The sequence below is a fragment of the Amia ocellicauda genome, unplaced genomic scaffold (assembly GCF_036373705.1).
Source record: "Amia ocellicauda isolate fAmiCal2 unplaced genomic scaffold, fAmiCal2.hap1 HAP1_SCAFFOLD_211, whole genome shotgun sequence".
In the NCBI taxonomy this organism is placed as follows: Eukaryota; Metazoa; Chordata; class Actinopteri; order Amiiformes; family Amiidae; genus Amia; species Amia ocellicauda.
This window is the reverse complement of record NW_027102774.1, coordinates 31,936-50,803: the sequence shown is the minus strand read 5'-3', so window position 1 is coordinate 50,803 and position 18,868 is coordinate 31,936. Positions and strand designations below refer to the sequence as shown.

Here is an 18,868-nt window from a genome sequence, read left to right as displayed (position 1 = left end):
CTCCTGGGTAACTTCATCGTAGCTCTTAATACTCTCTTTCTGTCTCCAGGAGATATAATTGAAGAATTGTACACGTACCCGGCTACTTTCAACACCCTTTGCTGCACTGGTATATTTCCCTCTATTTTTCTTTTTTTTTTTGCTGGCAGTTCCGTCAATACCCGCCAGCCTTTAAGAGACATCATGCAGCCAGGCATCTCGGCTTGCGGCCACACCATCCTGAACGCGCCCGATCTTGTCAGATCTCGGAAGCTAAACGGGGCAGGGCCTGGTCAGTACTTGGATGGGAGACCTCCTAGAAATGCCAGGTGCTGCAAGCTTTTTACGTCTCCTGGGTAACTTCATCGTAGCTCTTAATACTCTCTTTCTGTCTCCAGGAGATATAATTGAAGAATTGTACACGTATCCAGCTACTGTCAACACCTTTTGCTGCACTGATATTTTTCCATCCATTTTTCTTTTTTCTTTTTTTGTTTTTTTTTTTTTGCTGGAAGTTCCGTCAATACCCGCCAACCTTTAAGAGACATCATGCAGCCAGGCGTCTCGGCTTGCGGCCACACCATCCTGAACTCGCCCGATCTCGTCAGATCTTGGAAGCTAAACGGGGCAGGACCTGGTCGGTACATGAATGTGAGACCTCCTGGAAATACCTGGTGCTGCAAGCTTTTACGTCTCCTGGGTAACTTTATCGTAGCTCTTAATACTCTCTATCTGTCTGGAGGAGATATAATTGAAGTATTGTACACGTACCCAGCTACTGTCAACACCCTTTGCTGCACTGATATTTTTCCATCCATTTTTTTTTTTTTTTTTTTTTTTTGCTGGAAGTTCCGTCAATACCCGCCAACCTTTAAGAGACATCATGCAGCCAGGGCTTTCTGCTTGTGGACACACCGTCCTGAATGCGCCCGATCTCGTCAGATCTCGGAAGCTAAACGGTGCAGGGCCTGGTCAGTACTTGGATGGGAGACCTCCTAGAAATACCAGGTGCTGCAAGCTTTTTACGTCTCCTGGGTAACTTCATCGTAGCTCTTAATACTCTCTTTCTGTCTCCAGGAGATATAATTGAAGAATTGTACACGTACCCGGCTACTTTCAACACCCTTTGCTGCACTGGTATATTTCCCTCTATTTTTCTTTTTTTTTTTTGCTGGCAGTTCCATCAATACCCGCCAGTCTTTAAGAGACATCATGCAGCCAGACATCTCGGCTTGCGGCCGCACCGTCCTGAACGCGCCCGATCCTGTCAGATCTCGGAAGCTAAACGGGGCAGGACCTGGTCAGTACTTAAATGTGAGACCTCCTGGAAATACCAGGTGCTGCCAGCTTTTTACGTCTCCTGGGGAACTTCATCGTAGCTCTTAATACTCTCTATCTGTCCGGAGGAGATATAATTGAAGTATTGTACACGTACCCAGCTACTGTCAACACCCTTTGCTGCACTGATATTTTTCCATCCATTTTTCTTTTTTTTTTTTTTTTTTTTTTTTTTTTTGCTGGACGTTCCGTCAATACCCGCCAGCCTTTAAGAGACATCATGCAACCAGGCCTCTCGGTTTGCGGACACACAGTCCTGAACGCGCCCGATCTCGGAAGATCTCAAAAACTAAATGGGGCAGGACCTGGTCAGTACTTTGATGGGAGATCTTCTGGAAATACCAGGTGCTGCCAGCTTTTTACGTCTCCTGGGGAACTTCATCGTAGCTCTTAATACTCTCTTTCTGTCTGGAGAATATATAATTAAAGAATTGTACACGTACCCGGCTACTTTCAACACCCTTTGCTGCACTGGTATATTTCCCTCTATTTTTCTTTTTTTTTTTGGCTGGCAGTTCCGTCAATACCCGCCAGCCTTTAAGAGACATCATGCAGCCAGGCATCTCGGCTTGCGGCCACACCATCCTGAACGCGCCCGATCTCGTCAGATCTCGGAAGCTAAACGGGGCAGGACCTGGTCAGTACATGAATGTGAGACCTCCTGAAAATACCTCGTGCTGCAAGCTTTTACGTCTCCTGGGTAACTTTATCGTAGCTCTTAATACTCTCTATCTGTCTGGAGGAGATTTAATTGAAGTATTGTACACGTACCCAGCTACTGTCAACACCCTTTGCTGCACTGATATTTTTCCATCCATTTTTTTTTTTTTTTTTTGCTGGAAGTTCCGTCAATACCCGCCAACCTTTAAGAGACATCATGCAGCCAGGACTTTCGGCTTGCGGCCACACCATCCTGAACTCGCCCGATCTCGTCAGGTCTTGGAAGCTAAACGGGGCAGGACCTGGTCAGTACATGAATGTGAGACCTCCTGGAAATACCTGGTGCTGCAAGCTTTCACGTCTCCTGGGTAACTTTATCGTAGCTCTTAATACTCTCTATCTGTCTGGAGGAGATATAATTGAAGTATTGTACACGTACCCAGCTACTGTCAACACCCTTTGCTGCACTGATATTTTTCCATCCATTTTTCTTTTTTTTTTTTTTTGCTGGAAGTTCCGTCAATACCCGCCAACCTTTAAGAGACATCATGCAGCCAGGCCTCTCGGCTTGCGGCCACACCGTCCTGATTGCGCCCGATCTCGTCAGATCTCGGAAGCTAAACGGCGCAGGGCCTGGTCAGTACTTGGATGGGAGACCTCCTAGAAATACCAGGTGCTGCAAGCCTTTTACGTCTCCTGGGTAACTTCATCGTAGCTCTTAATACTCTCTATCTGTCTCCAGGAGATATAATTGAAGAATTGTACACGTACCCGGCTACTTTCAACACCCTTTCCTGCACTGATATTTTTCCCTCCATTTTTCTATTTTTTTTTTTTTTTTTTTTGCTGGAAGTTCCGTCAATACCCGCCAACCTTTAAGAGACATCATGCAGCCAGGCCTCTCGGCTTGCGGCCACACCGTCCTGAATGCGCCCGATCTCGTCAGATCTCGGAAGCTAAACGGCGCAGGGCCTGGTCAGTACTTGGATGGGAGACCTCCTAGAAATACCAGGTGCTGCAAGCCTTTTACGTCTCCTGGGTAACTTCATCGTAGCTCTTAATACTCTCTTTCTGTCTCCAGGAGATATAATTGAAGAATTGTACACGTACCCGGCTACTTTCAACACCCTTTCCTGCACTGATATTTTTCCCTCCATTTTTCTATTTTTTTTTTTTTTTTTTTTGCTGGAAATTCCGTCAATACCCGCCAGCCTTTAAGAGACATCATGCAGCCAGACATCTCGGCTTGCGGCCACACCGTCCTGAACGCGCCCGATCTCGTCAGATCTCGGAAGCTAAACGGGGCAGGACCTGGTCAGTACTTGAATGTGAGACCTCCTGGAAATACCTGGTGCTGCAAGCTTTTACGTCTCCTGGGTAACTTTATCGTAGCTCTTAATACTCTCTATCTGTCTGGAGGAGATATAATTGAAGAATTGTACATGTACCCGGCTACTTTCAACACCCTGTCCTGCACTGATATTTTTCCCTCCATTTTTCTATTTATTTATTTTTTATTTTTTGCTGGAAGTTCCGTCAATACCCGCCAGCCTTTAAGAGACATCATGCAGCCCGGCCTCTTGGCTTGCGGCCACACCGTCCTGAACACGCCCGATCTCGTCAGATCTCGGAAGCTAAACGGGGCAGGGCCTCGTCAGTACTTGGATGGGAGACCTCCTGGAAATACCTGGTGCTGCAAGCTTTTTACGTCTCCTGGGAAACTTCATCGTAGCTCTTAATACTCTCTATCTGTCTGGAGGAGATATAATTGAAGTATTGTACACGTACCCGGCTACTTTCAACAGCCTTTGCTGCACTGATATTTTTCCCTCCATTTTCCTTTTTTTTTTTTTGCTGGAAGTTCCGTCAATACCCGCCAGCCTTTAAGAGACATCATGCAGCCAGGCCTCTTGGCTTGCGGCCACACCGTCCTAAACGCGCCCGATCTCATCAGATTTCGGAAGCTAACGGGGCAGGGCTTGGTTAGTACTTGGATGGGTGACCTCCTGGAAATACCAGGTGCTGCAAGCTTTTTACGTCTCCTGGGTAACTTCATCATAGCTCTTAATACTCTCTTTCAGTCTGTAGGAGATATTATTGAAGAATTGTACACGTACCCGGCTACTTTCAAAACCCGTTGCTGCACTGATATTTTTCCCTCCATTTTTCTTTTTTCTTTTTTTTTTTGCTGGAAGTTCCGTCAATACCCGCCAGCCTTAAAGAGACATCATGCAGCCGGGCCTCTCGGCTTTCGGCCACACCGTCCTGAATGCGCATGATATCGTCAGATCTCGGAAGCTAAACGGGGCAGGACCTGGTCTGTACTTGAATGTGAGACCTCCTGGAAATAACAGGTGCTGCAAGCTTTTACGTCTCCTGGGTAACTTTATCGTAGCTCTTAATACTCTCTTTCAGTCTGCAGGAGATATAATTGAAGAACTGTACACGTACCCGGCTACTTTCAACAGCCTTTGCTGCACTGATATTTTTCCTCCATTTTCCATTTTTTTTTTTTGCTGGAAGTTCCGTCAATACCCGCCAGCCTTTAAGAGACATCATGCAGCCAGGCCTCTTGGCTTGCGGCCACACCGTCCTGAACGCGCCCGATCTCATCAGATCTCGGAAGCTAACGGGGCAGGGCCTGGTCAGTACTTGGATGGGTGACCTCCTGGAAATACCAGGTGCTGCAAGCTTTTTACGTCTCCTGGGTAACTTCATCATAGCTCTTAATACTCTCTTTCAGTCTGCAGGAGATATAATTGAAGAATTGTACACGTACCCGGCTACTTTCAAAACCCTTTCCTGCACTGATATATTTCCCTCCATTTTTCTATTTTTTTTTTATTTTTTTTTATTTTTTTGCTGGACGTTCCGTCAATACCCGCCAGCCTTTAAGAGACATCATGCTACCAGGCCTCTCGGTTTGCGGACACACAGTCCTGAACGCGCCCGATCTCGGAAGATCTCAAAAACTAAATGGGGCAGGACCTGGTCAGTACTTGGATGGGAGATCTTCTGGAAATACCAGGTGCTGCCAGCTTTTTACGTCTCCTGGGGAACTTCATCGTAGCTCTTAATAATCTCTTTCTGTCTGGAGAATATATAATTGAAGAATTGTACACGTACCCGGCTACTTTCAACACCCTTTGCTGCACTGGTATATTTCCCTCTATTTTTCTTTTTTTTTTTGGCTGGCAGTTCCGTCAATACCCGCCAGCCTTTAAGAGACATCATGCAGCCAGGCATCTCGGCTTGCGGCCACACCATCCTGAACGCGCCCGATCTCGTCAGATCTCGGAAGCTAAACGGGGCAGGACCTGGTCGGTACATGAATGTGAGACCTCCTGGAAATACCTGGTGCTGCAAGCTTTCACGTCTCCTGGGTAACTTTATCGTAGCTCTTAATACTCTCTTTCTGTCTCCAGGAGATATAATTGAAGAATTGTACACGTACCCGGCTACTTTCAACACCCTTTCCTGCACTGATATTTTTCCCTCCATTTTTCTATTTTTTTTTTTTTTTTTTTTGCTGGAAATTCCGTCAATACCCGCCAGCCTTTAAGAGACATCATGCAGCCAGACATCTCGGCTTGCGGCCACACCGTCCTGAACGCGCCCGATCTCGTCAGATCTCGGAAGCTAAACGGGGCAGGACCTGGTCAGTACTTGAATGTGAGACCTCCTGGAAATACCTGGTGCTGCAAGCTTTTACGTCTCCTGGGTAACTTTATCGTAGCTCTTAATACTCTCTATCTGTCTGGAGGAGATATAATTGAAGAATTGTACATGTACCCGGCTACTTTCAACACCCTGTCCTGCACTGATATTTTTCCCTCCATTTTTCTATTTATTTCTTTTTTATTTTTTGCTGGAAGTTCCGTCAATACCCGCCAGCCTTTAAGAGACATCATGCAGCCAGGCCTCTTGGCTTGCGGCCACACCGTCCTGAACACGCCCGATCTCGTCAGATCTCGGAAGCTAAACGGGGCAGGGCCTCGTCAGTACTTGGATGGGAGACCTCCTGGAAATACCTGGTGCTGCAAGCTTTTTACGTCTCCTGGGAAACTTCATCGTAGCTCTTAATACTCTCTATCTGTCTGGAGGAGATATAATTGAAGTATTGTACACGTACCCGGCTACTTTCAACAGCCTTTGCTGCACTGATATTTTTCCCTCCATTTTCCATTTTTTTTTTTTGCTGGAAGTTCCGTCAATACCCGCCAGCCTTTAAGAGACATCATGCAGCCAGGCCTCTTGGCTTGCGGCCACACCGTCCTGAACGCGCCCGATATCATCAGATCTCGGAAGCTAACGGGGCAGGGCCTGGTCAGTACTTGGATGGGTGACCTCCTGGAAATACCAGGTGCTGGAAGCTTTTTACATCTCCTGGGTAACTTCATCATAGCGCTTAATACTCTCTTTCAGTCTGTAGGAGATATTATTGAAGAATTGTACACGTACCCGGCTACTTTCAAAACCCTTTGCTGCACTGATATTTTTCCCTCCATTTTTCTTTTTTCTTTTTTTTTTTGCTGGAAGTTCCGTCAATACCCGCCTGCCTTAAAGAGACATCATGCAGCCGGGCCTCTCGGCTTTCGGCCACACCGTCCTGAATGCGCATGATATCGTCAGATCTCGGAAGCTAAACGGGGCAGGACCTGGTCAGTACTTGAATGTGAGACCTCCTGGAAATAACAGGTGCTGCAAGCTTTTACGTCTCCTGGGTAACTTTATCGTAGCTCTTAATACTCTCTTTCAGTCTGCAGGAGATATAATTGAAGAATTGTACATGTACCCGGCTACTTTCAACACCCTTTCCTGCACTGATATATTTCCCTCCATTTTTCTATTTTTTTTTTATTTTTTTTTGCTGGAAGTTCCGTCAATACCCGCCAACCTTTAAGAGACATCATGCAGCCAGGCCTTTCGGCTTGTGGCCACACCGTCCTGAATGCGCCCGATCTCGTCAGATCTCGGAAGCTAAACGGGGCAGGGCCTGTTCAGTACTTGGATGGGAAACCTCCTAGAAATACCAGGTGCTGCAAGCTTTTTACGTCTCCTGGGTAACTTCATCGTAGCTCTTAAGACTCTCTTTCTGTCTCCAGGAGATATAATTGAAGAATTGTACACGTACCCGGCTACTTTCAACACCCTTTGCTGCACTGGTATATTTCCCTCTATTTTTCTTTTTTTTTTTGCTGGCAGTTCCGTCAATACCCGCCAGCCTTTAAGAGACATCATGCAGCCAGGCATCTCGGCTTGCGGCCACACCATCCTGAATGCGCCCGATCTCGTCAGATCTCGGAAGCTAAACGGGGCAGGACCTGGTCAGTACATGAATGAGAGACCTCCTGGAAATACCTAGTGCTGCAAGCTTTTACGTCTCCTGGGTAACTTTATCGTAGCTCTTAATACTCTCTCTCTGTCTGGAGGAGATATAATTGAAGTATTGTACACGTATCCAGCTACTGTCAACACCCTTTGCTGCACTGATATTTTTCCATCCATTTTTCTTTTTTTTTTTTTTTTTTTGCTGGAAGTTCCGTCAATACCCGCCAACCTTTAAGAGACATCATGCAGCCAGGTCTCTCGGCTTGCGGCCACAGCGTCCTGAATGCGCCAGATCTCGTCAGATCTCGGAAGCTAAACGGGGCAGGGCCTGGTCAGTACTTGGATGGGAGACCTCCGAGAAATACCAGGTGCTGCAAGCCTTTTACGTCTCCTGGGTAACTTCATCGTAGCTCTTAATACTCTCTTTCTGTCTGGAGGAGATAAAATTGAAGAATTGTACACGTACTAGGCTACTTTCAACACCCTTTGCTGCACTGATATTTTTCCCTCCATTTTTCTTTTAATTTTATTTTTTTGCTGGAAGTTCCGTCAATATCCGCCAGCCTTTAAGAGACATCATGCAGCCAGGCCTCTTGGCTTGTAGTCACACCGTCCTGAACGCGCCCGATCATATCAGATTTCGGAAGCTAAACGGGGCAGGGCCTGCTCAGTACTTGGATGGGAGACCTCCTGGAAATACCAGGTGCTGCAAGCTTTTTACGTCTCCTGGGTAACTTCATCGTAGCTCTTAATTCTCTCTTTCTGTCTCCAGGAGATATAATTGAAGAATTGTACACGTACCCGGCTACTTTCAACACCCTTTGCTGCACTGGTATATTTCCCTCTATTTTTCTTTTTTTTTTTTGCTGGCAGTTCCGTCAACACCCGCCAGCCTTTAAGAGACATCATGCAGCCAGGCATCTCGGCTTGCGGCCACACCATCCTGAACGCGCCCGATCTCGTCAGATCTCGGAAGCTAAACGGGGCAGGACCTGGTCAGTACATGAATGTGAGACCTCCTGGAAATACCTCGTGCTGCAAGCTTTTACGTCTCCTGGGTAACTTTATCGTAGCTCTTAATACTCTCTATCTGTCTGGAGGAGTTATAATTGAAGTATTGTACACGTACCCAGCTACTGTCAACACCCTTTACTGCACTGATATTTTTCCATCCATTATTTTTTTTTTTTTTGCTGGAAGTTCCGTCAATACCCGCCAACCTTTAAGAGACATCATGCAGCCAGGCCTCTTGGCTTGCGGCCACACCGTCCTGAATGCGCCCGATCTCGTCAGATCTCGGAAGCTAAACGGGGCAGGGCCTGGTCAGTACTTGGATGGGAGACCTCCTTGAAATACCAGGTGCTGCAAGCCTTTTACGTCTCCTGGGTAACTTCATCGTAGCTCTTAATACTCTCTTTCTGTCTCCAGGAGATATAATTGAAGAATTGTACACGTACTAGGCTACTTTCAACACCCTTTGCTGCACTGATATTTTTCCCTCCATTTTTCTTTTTATTTTATTTTTTTGCTGGAAGTTCCGTCAATATCCGCCAGCCTTTAAGAGACATCATGCAGCCAGGCCTCTTGGCTTGTAGTCACACTGTCCTGAACGCGCCCGATCATATCAGATTTCGGAAGCTAAACGGGGCAGGGCCTGGTCAGTACTTGGATGTGTGACCTCCTGGAAATACCAGGTGCTGCAAGCTTTTTACGTCTCCTGGGTAACTTCATCGTAGCTCTTAATACTCTCTTTCTTTCTCCAGGAGATATAATTGAAGAATTGTACACGTACCCGGCTACTTTCAACACCCTGTGCTGCACTGGTATATTTCCCTCTATTTTTCTTTTTTTTTTTTGCTGGCAGTTCCGTCAATACCCGCCAGCCTTTAAGAGACATCATGCAGCCAGGCATCTCGGCTTGCGGCCACACCATCCTGAACTCGCCCGATCTCGTCAGATCTTGGAAGCTAAACGGGGCAGGACCTGGTCAGTACATGAATGTGAGACCTCCTGGAAATACCTGGTGCTGCAAGCTTTTACGTCTCCTGGGTAACTTTATCGTAGCTCTTAATACTCTCTATCTGTCTGGAGGAGATATAATTGAAGTATTGTACACGTACCCAGCTACTGTCAACATCCTTTGCTGCACTGATATTTTTCCATCCATTTTTCTTTTTTTTTTTTTTTTTTTGCTGGAAATTCCGTCAATACTTGCCAGCCTTTAAGAGACGTCCTGCAGCCAGGTCTCTTGGCTTGCGGCCACACCGTCCTGAACGCGCCTGATCTCATCATATCTCGGAAGCAAAACGGGGCAGGGTCTGGTCAGTACTTGGTTGGGTGACCTCCTGGAAATACCAGGTGCTGCAAGCTTTTTACGTCTCCTGGGTAACTTTATCGTAGCTCTTAATACTCTCTATCTGTCTGGAGGAGATATAATTGAAGTATTGTACACGTACCCAGCTACTTTCAACACCCTTTCCTGCACTGATATTTTTCCCTCCATTTTCCTTTTATTTTTGTTTTTTTTTTGCTGGAAGTTCCGTCAATACCCGCCAGCCTTTAAGAGACATCATGCAGCCAGGCGTCTCGGCTTGCGGCCACACCATCCTGAACGCGCCCGATCTCGTCAGATCTCGGAAGGTAAAAGGGGCAGGGCCTGGTCAGTACTTGGATGGGTGACCTCCTGGAAATACCTGGTGCTGCAAGCTTTTTTGTCTCCTGGGTAACTTCATCGTAGCTCTTAGTACTCTCTTTCTGTCTGGAGGAGATATAATTGAAGTATTGTACACGTACACGGCTACTTTCAACAGCCTTTGCTGCACTGATATTTTTCCCTCCATTTTTCTTTTTTTTTTTTGCTGGAAGTTCGTCAATATCCGCCAACCTTTAAGAGACATCATGCAGCCAGGCCTCTTGGCTTGCGGCCACACCGTCCTGAACGCCCCCGATCTCGTCAGATCTCGGAAGGTAAAAGGGGCAGGGCCTGGTCAGTACTTGGATGGGTGACCTCCTGGAAATACCTGGTGCTGCAAGCTTTTTTGTCTCCTGGGTAACTTCATCGTAGCTCTTAGTACTCTCTTTCTGTCTGGAGGAGATATAATTGAAGTATTGTACACGTACACGGCTACTTTTAACAGCCTTTGCTGCACTGATATTTTTCCATCCATTTTTCTTTTTTTTTTTTTTTTTTTTTTTGCTGGAAGTTCCATCAATACCCGCCAACCTTTAAGAGACATCATGCAGCCAGGCCTCTCGGCTTGTGGCCACACCGTCCTGAATGCGCCCGATCTCGTAAGATCTCGGAAGCTAAACGGGGCAGGGCCTGGTCAGTACTTGGATGGCTGACCTCCTAGAAATATCAGGTGCTGCAAGCTTTTTACGTCTCCTGGGTAACTTCATCGTAGCTCTTAATACTCTCTTTCTGTCTGCAGGAGATATAATTGAAGAATTGTACACGTACCTGGCTACTTTCAACACCCTTTGCTGCACTGGTATTTCTCCCTCCATTTCTCTTTTTTTTTTTGCTGGATGTTCCGTCAAAACCCGCCAACCATTAAGAGACATCATGCAGCCCGGCCTCTTGGCTTGCAGCCACACCGTCCTGAACGCCCCCGATCTCGTCAGATCTCGGAAGGTAAAAGGGGCACGGCCTGGTCAGTACTTGGATGGGTGACCTCCTGGAAATACCTGGTGCTGCAAGCTTTTTTGTCTCCTGGGTAACTTCATCGTAGCTCTTAGTACTCTCTTTCTGTCTGGAGGAGATATAATTGAAGTATTGTACACGTACACGGCTACTTTCAACAGCCTTTGCTGCACTGATATTTTTCCATCCATTTTTCTTTTTTTTTTTTTTGCTGGAAGTTCCGTCAATACCCGCCAGCCATTAAGAGACATCATGCAGCCAGGCCTCTCGGCTTGCGGCCACACCGTCCTGAACGCGCCCGATCTCGTCAGATATCGGAATTTAAACGGGGCAGGGCCTGGTCAGTACTTTTATGGGTGACCTTCTGGAAATACGAGGTGCTGCAAACTTTTTACGTCTCCTGGGTAACTTCATCGTAGCTCTTAATTCTCTCTTTCAATCTGGAGGAGATATAATTGAAGAATTGTACACGTACCCGGCTTCTTTCAACAGCCTTTGCTGCACTGATATTTTTCCCTCCATTTTTCTTTTTTTTTTTTTTTTTTTTTCTGTTGGAAGTTCCGTCAATACCCGCCAGCCTTTAAGAGACATCATGCAGCCAGGCCTCTTGGCTTGCGGCCACATTGTCCTGAACGCGCCTGATCTCGTTAGATCTCGGAAGCTAAACGGGGCAGGGCCTGATCAGTACTTGGATGGGAGACCTCCAGGAAATACCTGGTGCTGCAAGCTTTTTACGTCTCCTGGGAAACTTAATCGTAGCTCTTAATACTCTCTATCTCTCTGGAGGTGTTATAATTGAGGAATTGTACACGTACCCGGCTACTTTCATCAGCCTTTGCTGCACTGGTATTTTTCCCTCTATTTTTCTTTTTTTTTTTTGCTGGCAGTTCCGTCAATACCCGCCAGCCTTTAAGAGACATCATGCAGCCAGGCGTCTTGGCTTGCGGCCACACCATCCTGAACGCGCCCGATCTCGTCAGATCTCGGAAGCTAAACGGGGCAGGACCTGGTCAGTACTTGAATGTGAGACCTCCTGGAAATACCTGGTGCTGCAAGCTTTTACGTCTCCTGGGTAACTTCATCGTAGCTCTTAATACTCTCTTTCTGTCTGGAGGAGATATAATTCAAGTATTGTACACGTACCCGGCTACTTTCAACACCCTTTGCTGCACTGGTATTTCTCCCTCCATTTCTCTTTTTTTTATTGCTGGCAGTTCCGTCAATACCCGCCAGCCTTTAAGAGACATCATGCAGCCAGGCATCTCGGCTTGCGGCCACACCGTCCTGAACGCGCCCGGTCTCGTCAGATCTCAGAATTTAAACGGGGCAGGGCCTGGTCAGTACTTTTATGGGTGACCTTCTGGAAATACGAGGTGCTGCAAACTTTTAACGTCTCCTGGGTAACTTCATCGTAGCTCTTAATTCTCTCTTTCTGTCTGGAGGAGATATAATTGAAGAGTTGTACACGTACCCGGCTACTTTCAAAACCCATTACTGCACTGATATTTTTCCCTCCATTTTTCTTTTTCTTTTTTTTTTTTTTTTTTTTTTTTGCTGGAAGTTCCGTCAATACCCGCCAGCCTATAAGAGACATCATGCAGCCAGGCCTCTTGGCTTGCGGCCACATTGTCCTGAACGCGCCCGATCTCGTCAGATCTCGGAAGCTAAACGGGGCAGGGCCTGATCAGTACTTGGATGGGAGACCTCCAGGAAATACCTGGTGCTGCAAGCTTTTAACGTCTCCTGTGAAACTTCATCGTAGCTCTTAATACTCTCTATCTGTCTCGAAGACATATAATTGAAGTATTGTACACGTACCCAGCTACTGTCAACACCCTTTGCTGCACTGATATTTTTCCATCCATTTTTCTTTTTTTTTTTTTGCTGGAAGTTCCGTCAATACCCGCCAACCTTTAAGAGACATCATGCAGCCAGGCCTCTCGGCTTGTGGCCACACCGTCCTGAATGCGCCCGATCTCGTCAGATCTCGGAAGCTAAACGGGGCAGGGCCTGGTCAGTACTTGGATGGGAGACCTCCTAGAAATACCAGGTGCTGCAAGCTTTTTACGTCACCTGGGTAACTTCATCGTAGCTCTTAATACTCTCTTTCTGTCTGGAGGAGATATAATTCAAGTATTGTACACGTACCCGGCTACTTTCAACACCCTTTGCTGCACTTGTATTTCTCCCTCCATTTCTCTTTTTTTTTTTTGCTGGCAGTTCCGTCAATACCCGCCAGCCTTTAAGAGACATCATGCAGCCAGGATCTCGGCTTGCGGCCACACCATCCTGAACGCGCCCGATCTCGTCAGATCTCGGAAACTGAATGGGGCAGGGCCTGGTCAGTACTTGGATGGGAGACCTCCTGGAAATACCAGGTGCTGCAAGCTTTTTACGTCTGCTGGGTAAGTTTATCGTAGCTCTTAATACTCTCTTTCTGTCTGGAGGAGATATAATTGAAGTATTGTACACGTACCCGGTTACTTTCAACACCCATTGCTGCACTGATATTTTTCCCTCCATTTTTCTTTTTCTTTATTATTATTTCTGGAAGTTCCGTCAATACCCGCCAGCCTTTAACAGACATCATGCAGCCAGGCCTCTTGGCTTGCGGCCACATTGTCCTGAACGCGCCTGATCTCGTCAGATCTCGGAAGCTAAACGGGGCAGGACCTGATCAGTACTTGGATGGGAGATCGTCTGGAAATACCAGGTGCTGCCAGCTTTTTACATCTCCTGGGGAACTTCATCGTTGCTCTTAATACTCTCTTTCTGTCTGGAGAATATATAATTGAAGAATTGTACACGTACCCGGCTACTTTCAACACCCTTTGCTGCACTGGTATTTTTCCCTCTATTTTTCTTTGCTGGCAGTTCCGTCAATACCCGCCAGCCTTTAAGAGACATCATGCAGCCAGGCATCTCGGCTTGCGGCCACACCATCCTGAACGCGCCCGATCTCGTCAGATCTCGGAAGCTAAACGGGGCAGGACCTGGTCAGTACTTGATTGTGAGACCTCCTGGAAATACCTAGTGCTGCAAGCTTTTACGTCTCCTGGGTAACTTTATCGTAGCTCTTAATACTCTCTCTCTGTCTGGAGGAGATATAATTGAAGTATTGTACACGTATCCAGCTACTGTCAACACCCTTTGCTGCACTGATATTTTTCCATCCATTTTTCTTTTTTCTTTTTTTCTTTTTTTTTTTTGCAGGAAGTTCCGTCAATACCCGCCAACCTTTAAGAGACATCATGCAGCCAGGCCTTTCGGCTTGTGGCCACACCGTCCTGAATGCGCCCGATCTCGTCAGATCTCGGAAGCTAAACGGGGCAGGGCCTGGTCAGTATTTGGATGGGAGACCTCCTAGAAATACCAGGTGCTGCAAGCTTTTTACGTCTCCTGGGTGACTTCATCGTAGCTCTTAATACTCTCTTTCTGTCTCCAGGAGATATAATTGAAGAATTGTACACGTACCCGGCTACTTTCAACACCCTTTGCTGCACTGGTATATTTCCCTCTATTTTTCTTTTTTTTTTTGCTGGCAGTTCCGTCAATACCCGCCAGCCTTTAAGAGACATCATGCAGCCAGGCATCTAGGCTTGCGGCCACACCGTCCTGAACGCGCCCGATCCCGTCAGATCTCGGAAGCTAAACGGGGCAGGGCCTGGTCAGTACTTGGATGGGAGACCTCCTAGAAATACCAGGTGCTGCAAGCTTTTTACGTCTCCTGGGTAACTTCATCGTAGCTCTTAATACTCTCTCTCTGTCTGGAGGAGATATAATTGAAGTATTGTACACGTATCCAGCTACTGTCAACACCCTTTGCTGCACTGATATTTTTCCATCCATTTTTCTTTTTTCTTTTTTTCTTTTTTTTTTTTGCTGGAAGTTCCGTCAATACCCGCCAACCTTTAAGAGACATCATGCAGCCAGGCCTTTCGGCTTGTGGCCACACCGTCCTGAATGCGCCCGATCTCGTCAGATCTCGGAAGCTAAACGGGGCAGGGCCTGGTCAGTACTTGGATGGGAGACCTCCTAGAAATACCAGGTGCTGCAAGCTTTTTACGTCTCCTGGGTAACTTCATCGTAGCTCTTAATACTCTCTTTCTGTCTCCAGGAGATATAATTGAAGAATTGTACACGTACCCGGCTACTTTCAACACCCTTTGCTGCACTGGTATATTTCCCTCTATTTTTCTTTTTTTTTTTGCTGGCAGTTCCGTCAATACCCGCCAGCCTTTAAGAGACATCATGCAGCCAGGCATCTCGGCTTGCGGCCACACCATCCTGAACGCGCCCGATCTCGTCAGATCTCGGAAGCTAAACGGGGCAGGACCTGGTCAGTACATGAAAGTGAGACCTCCTGGAAATACCTAGTGCTGCAAGCTTTTACGTCTCCTGGGTAACTTTATCGTAGCTCTTAATACTCTCTCTCTGTCTGGAGGAGATATAATTGAAGTATTGTACACGTACCCAGCTACTGTCAACACGCTTTGCTGCACTGATATTTTTCCATGCATTTTTTTTTTTTTTTTTGCTGGAAGTTCCGTCAATACTCGCCAACCTTTAAGAGACATCATGCAGCCAGGAATCTCGGCTTGCGGCCACACCATCCTGAACTCGCCCGATCGCGTCAGATCTTGGAAGCTAAACGGGGCAGGACCTGGTCAGTACATGAATGCGAGACCTCCTGGAAATACCTGGTGCTGCAAGCTTTTACGTCTCCTTGGTAACTTTATCGTAGCTCTTAATACTCTCTATCTGTCTGGAGGAGATATAATTGAAGTATTGTACACGTACCCAGCTACTGTCAACACCCTTTGCTGCACTGATATTTTTCCATCCATTTTTCTTTTTTTTTTGTTTTTTTTTTGCTGGAAGTTCCGTCAATACCCGCCAGCCTTTAAGAGACATCATGCAGCCAGGCCTCTTGGCTTGCGGCCACACCGTCCTGAACGCGCCCGATCTCGTCAGATCTCAGAAGGTAAAAGGGGCACGGCCTGGTCAGTACTTGGATGGGTGACCTCCTGGAAATACCTGGTGCTGCAAGCTTTTTTGTCTCCTGGGTAACTTCATCGTAGCTCTTAGTACTCTCTTTCTGTCTGGAGGAGATATAATTGAAGAATTGTACACGTACCCGGCTACTTTCAACACCCTTTGCAGCACTGGTATATTTCCCTCTATTTTTCTTTTTTTTTTTTGCTGGCAGTTCCGTCAATACCCGCCAGCCTTTAAGAGACATCATGCAGCCAGGCATCTCGGCATGCGGCCACACCATCCTGAACGCGCCCGATCTCGTCAGATCTCGGAAGCTAAACGGGGCAGGACCTGGTCAGTACATGAATGTGAGACCTCCTGGAAATACCTCGTGCTGCAAGCTTTCACGTCTCCTGGGTAACTTTATCGTAGCTCTTAATACTCTCTATCTGTCTGGAGGAGATATAATTGAAGTATTGTACACGTACCCAGCTACTGTCAACATCCTTTCTTGCACTGATATTTTTCCATCCATTTTTCATTTTTTTTTTTTTTTTTGTGCTGGAAGTTCCGTCAATACCCGCCAACCTTTAAGAGACATCATGCAGCCAGGCCTCTCGGCTTATGGCCACACCGTCCTGAACGCGCCCGATCTCGTAAGATCTCGGAAGCTAAACGGGGCAGGACCTGGTCAGTACTTGGATGGGAGACCTCCTGGAAATACCTGGTGCAGCAAGCTTTTACGTCTCCTGGGTAACTTTATCGTAGCTCTTAATTCTCTCTTTCTGTCTGGAGGAGATATAATTGAAGAATTGTACACGTACCCGGCTACTTTCAACACCCTTTGCTGCACTGATATTTTTCCCTCCCTTTTTCTATTTTTTTTTTTTTTTTTTTGCTGGAAGTTCCGTCAATACTTGCCAGCCTTTAAGAGACATCATGCAGCCAGTCCTCTTGGCTTGCGGCCACACCGTCCTGAACGCGCCTGATCTCATCATATCTCGGAAGCTAAACGGGGCAGGGTCTGGTCAGTACTTGGTTGGGTGACCTCCTGGAAATACCAGGTGCTGCAAGCTTTTTACGTCTCCTGGGTAACTTCATCGTAGCTCTTAATACTCTCTTTCAGACTGGAGGAGATATTATTGAAGAATTGTACACGTACCCGGCTACTTTCAACAGCCTTTGCTGCACTGATATTTTTCCCTCCATTTTTCTTTTTTTTTTTTGCTGGAAGTTCCGTCAATACCCGCCAACCTTTAAGAGACATCATGCAGCCAGGCCTCTCAGCTTGTGGCCACACCGTCCTGAATGCGCCCGATCTCGTAAGATCTCGGAAGCTAAACGGGGCAGGGCCTGGTCAGTACTTGGATGGCTGACCTCCTAGAAATACCAGGTGCTGCAAGCTTTTTACGTCTCCTGGGTAACTTCATCGTAGCTCTTAATACTCTCTTTCTGTCTGCAGGAGATATAATTGAAGAATTGTACACGTACCCGGCTACTTTCAACACCCTTTGCTGCACTGGTATTTCTCCCTCCATTTCTCTTTTTTTTTTTTGCTAGATGTTCCGTCAAAACCCGCCAACCATTAAGAGACATCATGCAGCCCGGCCTCTTGGCTTGCAGCCACACCGTCCTGAACGCCCCCGATCTCATCAGATCTTGGAATTTAAACGGGGCAGGGCCTGGTCAGTACTTGAATGTGAGACCTCCTGGAAATACCTGGTGCTGCAAGCTTTTACGTCTCCTGGGTAACTTTATCGTAGCTCTTAATACTCTCTATCTGTCTGGAGGAGATATAATTGAAGTATTGTACACGTACCCAGCTACTGTTAACACCCATTGCTGCACTGATATTTTTCCAACCATTTTTCTTTTTTTTTTTTTTTGCTGGAAGTTCCGTCAATACCCTCCAACCTTTAAGAGACATCATGCAGCAAGGCCTCTTGGCTTGTGGCCACACAGTCCCGATCTCGTCAGATCTCGGAAGCTAAACGGGGCAGGGCCTGGTCAGTACTTGGATGGGAGACCTCCTAGAAATACCAGGTGCTGCAAGCTTTTTACGTCTCCTGGGTAACTTCATCGTAGCTCTTAATACTCTCTTTCTGTCTGCAGGAGATATAATTGAAGAATTGTACACGTACCCTGCTACTTTCAACACCCTTTGCTGCACTGATATTTTTCCCTCCATTTTTCTATTGTTTTTTTTTTTTTTCTTGCTGGAAGTTCCATCAATTCCCTCCAGCGTTTAAGAGACATCATGCAGCCATGCCTCTTGGCTTGCAACCACACCGTCCTGAACGCGCCCCATCTCGTCAGATCTCGGAAGCTAAACGGGGCAGGGCCTGGTCAGTACTTAGATGGGAGACCTCCAGGAAATGCCAGGTGCTGCAAGCTTTTTACGTCTCCTGGGTAACTTCATCGTAGCTCTTAATACTCTCTTTCTGTCTGGAGGAGATATAATTGAAGAATTGTACACGTACCCGGCTACTTTCAAAACCCATTACTGCACTGATATTTTTCCCTCCATTTTTCTTTTTCTTTTTTTTTTTTTTTTTTTTTTTTGCTGGAAGTTCCGTCAATACCCGCCAGCCTATAAGAGACATCATGCAGCCAGGCCTCTTGGCTTGCGGCCACATTGTCCTGAACGCGCCCGATCTCGTCAGATCTCGGAAGCTAAACGGGGCAGGGCCTGATCAGTACTTGGATGGGAGACCTCCAGGAAATACCTGGTGCTGCAAGCTTTTAACGTCTCCTGGGAAACTTCATCGTAGCTCTTAATACTCTCTATCTGTCTGGAGGTGTTATAATTGAGGAATTGTACATGTACCCGGCTACTTTCAACAGCCTTTGCTGCACTGGTATTTTTCCCTCTATTTTTCTTTTTTTTTTTGCTGGCAGTTCCGTCAATACCCGCCAGCCTTTAAGAGACATCATGCAGCC

The 18,868-nt window shown here is 46.7% G+C and overlaps 14 non-coding genes and 38 pseudogenes across 14 annotated transcripts; all 52 read left to right on the top strand.

The window, feature by feature from the left end:
- Positions 1 to 201: 201 nt before the first annotated feature.
- LOC136725348 (5S ribosomal RNA) lies at positions 202 to 320 on the top strand. The gene has a single exon (XR_010807550.1). It is a non-coding gene; the product is annotated as a 5S ribosomal RNA (ribosomal RNA).
- A 226-nt stretch (positions 321 to 546) lies between these two features.
- On the top strand, positions 547 to 665 carry LOC136725329 (uncharacterized; annotated as a pseudogene).
- Positions 666 to 880: 215 nt separating this feature from the next.
- On the top strand, positions 881 to 999 carry LOC136725368 (uncharacterized; annotated as a pseudogene).
- A 210-nt stretch (positions 1,000 to 1,209) lies between these two features.
- LOC136725313 (uncharacterized) lies at positions 1,210 to 1,328 on the top strand (annotated as a pseudogene).
- Positions 1,329 to 1,884: 556 nt separating this feature from the next.
- On the top strand, positions 1,885 to 2,003 carry LOC136725308 (uncharacterized; annotated as a pseudogene).
- A 209-nt stretch (positions 2,004 to 2,212) lies between these two features.
- LOC136725328 (uncharacterized) lies at positions 2,213 to 2,331 on the top strand (annotated as a pseudogene).
- A 212-nt stretch (positions 2,332 to 2,543) lies between these two features.
- On the top strand, positions 2,544 to 2,662 carry LOC136725346 (5S ribosomal RNA). The gene has a single exon (XR_010807549.1). It is a non-coding gene; the product is annotated as a 5S ribosomal RNA (ribosomal RNA).
- Positions 2,663 to 2,882: 220 nt separating this feature from the next.
- LOC136725340 (5S ribosomal RNA) lies at positions 2,883 to 3,001 on the top strand. Its single transcript, XR_010807543.1, has one exon. It is a non-coding gene; the product is annotated as a 5S ribosomal RNA (ribosomal RNA).
- A 220-nt stretch (positions 3,002 to 3,221) lies between these two features.
- LOC136725362 (uncharacterized) lies at positions 3,222 to 3,340 on the top strand (annotated as a pseudogene).
- Positions 3,341 to 3,560: 220 nt separating this feature from the next.
- LOC136725344 (5S ribosomal RNA) lies at positions 3,561 to 3,679 on the top strand. Its single transcript, XR_010807547.1, has one exon. It is a non-coding gene; the product is annotated as a 5S ribosomal RNA (ribosomal RNA).
- Positions 3,680 to 3,890: 211 nt separating this feature from the next.
- Positions 3,891 to 4,008, top strand: LOC136725364 (uncharacterized; annotated as a pseudogene).
- A 544-nt stretch (positions 4,009 to 4,552) lies between these two features.
- On the top strand, positions 4,553 to 4,670 carry LOC136725338 (5S ribosomal RNA). Its single transcript, XR_010807541.1, has one exon. It is a non-coding gene; the product is annotated as a 5S ribosomal RNA (ribosomal RNA).
- A 557-nt stretch (positions 4,671 to 5,227) lies between these two features.
- LOC136725299 (uncharacterized) lies at positions 5,228 to 5,346 on the top strand (annotated as a pseudogene).
- A 219-nt stretch (positions 5,347 to 5,565) lies between these two features.
- On the top strand, positions 5,566 to 5,684 carry LOC136725361 (uncharacterized; annotated as a pseudogene).
- Positions 5,685 to 5,904: 220 nt separating this feature from the next.
- Positions 5,905 to 6,023, top strand: LOC136725343 (5S ribosomal RNA). Its single transcript, XR_010807546.1, has one exon. It is a non-coding gene; the product is annotated as a 5S ribosomal RNA (ribosomal RNA).
- A 211-nt stretch (positions 6,024 to 6,234) lies between these two features.
- On the top strand, positions 6,235 to 6,352 carry LOC136725305 (uncharacterized; annotated as a pseudogene).
- A 216-nt stretch (positions 6,353 to 6,568) lies between these two features.
- LOC136725332 (uncharacterized) lies at positions 6,569 to 6,687 on the top strand (annotated as a pseudogene).
- A 219-nt stretch (positions 6,688 to 6,906) lies between these two features.
- LOC136725350 (5S ribosomal RNA) lies at positions 6,907 to 7,025 on the top strand. The gene has a single exon (XR_010807552.1). It is a non-coding gene; the product is annotated as a 5S ribosomal RNA (ribosomal RNA).
- Positions 7,026 to 7,234: 209 nt separating this feature from the next.
- LOC136725302 (uncharacterized) lies at positions 7,235 to 7,353 on the top strand (annotated as a pseudogene).
- A 216-nt stretch (positions 7,354 to 7,569) lies between these two features.
- On the top strand, positions 7,570 to 7,688 carry LOC136725376 (uncharacterized; annotated as a pseudogene).
- Positions 7,689 to 7,904: 216 nt separating this feature from the next.
- Positions 7,905 to 8,023, top strand: LOC136725379 (uncharacterized; annotated as a pseudogene).
- Positions 8,024 to 8,233: 210 nt separating this feature from the next.
- LOC136725309 (uncharacterized) lies at positions 8,234 to 8,352 on the top strand (annotated as a pseudogene).
- A 208-nt stretch (positions 8,353 to 8,560) lies between these two features.
- LOC136725366 (5S ribosomal RNA) lies at positions 8,561 to 8,679 on the top strand. Its single transcript, XR_010807554.1, has one exon. It is a non-coding gene; the product is annotated as a 5S ribosomal RNA (ribosomal RNA).
- A 216-nt stretch (positions 8,680 to 8,895) lies between these two features.
- LOC136725306 (uncharacterized) lies at positions 8,896 to 9,014 on the top strand (annotated as a pseudogene).
- A 210-nt stretch (positions 9,015 to 9,224) lies between these two features.
- On the top strand, positions 9,225 to 9,343 carry LOC136725315 (uncharacterized; annotated as a pseudogene).
- Positions 9,344 to 9,559: 216 nt separating this feature from the next.
- On the top strand, positions 9,560 to 9,678 carry LOC136725382 (uncharacterized; annotated as a pseudogene).
- Positions 9,679 to 9,897: 219 nt separating this feature from the next.
- On the top strand, positions 9,898 to 10,016 carry LOC136725339 (5S ribosomal RNA). Its single transcript, XR_010807542.1, has one exon. It is a non-coding gene; the product is annotated as a 5S ribosomal RNA (ribosomal RNA).
- A 208-nt stretch (positions 10,017 to 10,224) lies between these two features.
- LOC136725341 (5S ribosomal RNA) lies at positions 10,225 to 10,343 on the top strand. Its single transcript, XR_010807544.1, has one exon. It is a non-coding gene; the product is annotated as a 5S ribosomal RNA (ribosomal RNA).
- Positions 10,344 to 10,563: 220 nt separating this feature from the next.
- LOC136725363 (uncharacterized) lies at positions 10,564 to 10,682 on the top strand (annotated as a pseudogene).
- A 209-nt stretch (positions 10,683 to 10,891) lies between these two features.
- Positions 10,892 to 11,010, top strand: LOC136725373 (uncharacterized; annotated as a pseudogene).
- A 211-nt stretch (positions 11,011 to 11,221) lies between these two features.
- LOC136725317 (uncharacterized) lies at positions 11,222 to 11,340 on the top strand (annotated as a pseudogene).
- A 221-nt stretch (positions 11,341 to 11,561) lies between these two features.
- On the top strand, positions 11,562 to 11,680 carry LOC136725367 (uncharacterized; annotated as a pseudogene).
- Positions 11,681 to 11,890: 210 nt separating this feature from the next.
- LOC136725359 (uncharacterized) lies at positions 11,891 to 12,009 on the top strand (annotated as a pseudogene).
- A 208-nt stretch (positions 12,010 to 12,217) lies between these two features.
- On the top strand, positions 12,218 to 12,336 carry LOC136725330 (uncharacterized; annotated as a pseudogene).
- A 228-nt stretch (positions 12,337 to 12,564) lies between these two features.
- LOC136725352 (uncharacterized) lies at positions 12,565 to 12,683 on the top strand (annotated as a pseudogene).
- A 211-nt stretch (positions 12,684 to 12,894) lies between these two features.
- On the top strand, positions 12,895 to 13,013 carry LOC136725335 (5S ribosomal RNA). Its single transcript, XR_010807539.1, has one exon. It is a non-coding gene; the product is annotated as a 5S ribosomal RNA (ribosomal RNA).
- A 209-nt stretch (positions 13,014 to 13,222) lies between these two features.
- On the top strand, positions 13,223 to 13,341 carry LOC136725365 (uncharacterized; annotated as a pseudogene).
- A 216-nt stretch (positions 13,342 to 13,557) lies between these two features.
- Positions 13,558 to 13,676, top strand: LOC136725311 (uncharacterized; annotated as a pseudogene).
- A 201-nt stretch (positions 13,677 to 13,877) lies between these two features.
- LOC136725296 (uncharacterized) lies at positions 13,878 to 13,996 on the top strand (annotated as a pseudogene).
- A 224-nt stretch (positions 13,997 to 14,220) lies between these two features.
- Positions 14,221 to 14,339, top strand: LOC136725342 (5S ribosomal RNA). The gene has a single exon (XR_010807545.1). It is a non-coding gene; the product is annotated as a 5S ribosomal RNA (ribosomal RNA).
- A 209-nt stretch (positions 14,340 to 14,548) lies between these two features.
- On the top strand, positions 14,549 to 14,667 carry LOC136725294 (5S ribosomal RNA). Its single transcript, XR_010807533.1, has one exon. It is a non-coding gene; the product is annotated as a 5S ribosomal RNA (ribosomal RNA).
- A 225-nt stretch (positions 14,668 to 14,892) lies between these two features.
- Positions 14,893 to 15,011, top strand: LOC136725333 (5S ribosomal RNA). Its single transcript, XR_010807537.1, has one exon. It is a non-coding gene; the product is annotated as a 5S ribosomal RNA (ribosomal RNA).
- Positions 15,012 to 15,220: 209 nt separating this feature from the next.
- Positions 15,221 to 15,339, top strand: LOC136725319 (uncharacterized; annotated as a pseudogene).
- A 208-nt stretch (positions 15,340 to 15,547) lies between these two features.
- On the top strand, positions 15,548 to 15,666 carry LOC136725323 (uncharacterized; annotated as a pseudogene).
- A 218-nt stretch (positions 15,667 to 15,884) lies between these two features.
- LOC136725301 (uncharacterized) lies at positions 15,885 to 16,003 on the top strand (annotated as a pseudogene).
- Positions 16,004 to 16,212: 209 nt separating this feature from the next.
- LOC136725327 (uncharacterized) lies at positions 16,213 to 16,331 on the top strand (annotated as a pseudogene).
- Positions 16,332 to 16,548: 217 nt separating this feature from the next.
- LOC136725383 (uncharacterized) lies at positions 16,549 to 16,667 on the top strand (annotated as a pseudogene).
- Positions 16,668 to 16,885: 218 nt separating this feature from the next.
- LOC136725371 (uncharacterized) lies at positions 16,886 to 17,004 on the top strand (annotated as a pseudogene).
- Positions 17,005 to 17,214: 210 nt separating this feature from the next.
- Positions 17,215 to 17,333, top strand: LOC136725353 (uncharacterized; annotated as a pseudogene).
- A 210-nt stretch (positions 17,334 to 17,543) lies between these two features.
- On the top strand, positions 17,544 to 17,662 carry LOC136725384 (uncharacterized; annotated as a pseudogene).
- A 541-nt stretch (positions 17,663 to 18,203) lies between these two features.
- LOC136725298 (uncharacterized) lies at positions 18,204 to 18,322 on the top strand (annotated as a pseudogene).
- Positions 18,323 to 18,550: 228 nt separating this feature from the next.
- LOC136725351 (uncharacterized) lies at positions 18,551 to 18,669 on the top strand (annotated as a pseudogene).
- The last annotated feature ends 199 nt before the right edge of the window (positions 18,670 to 18,868 follow it).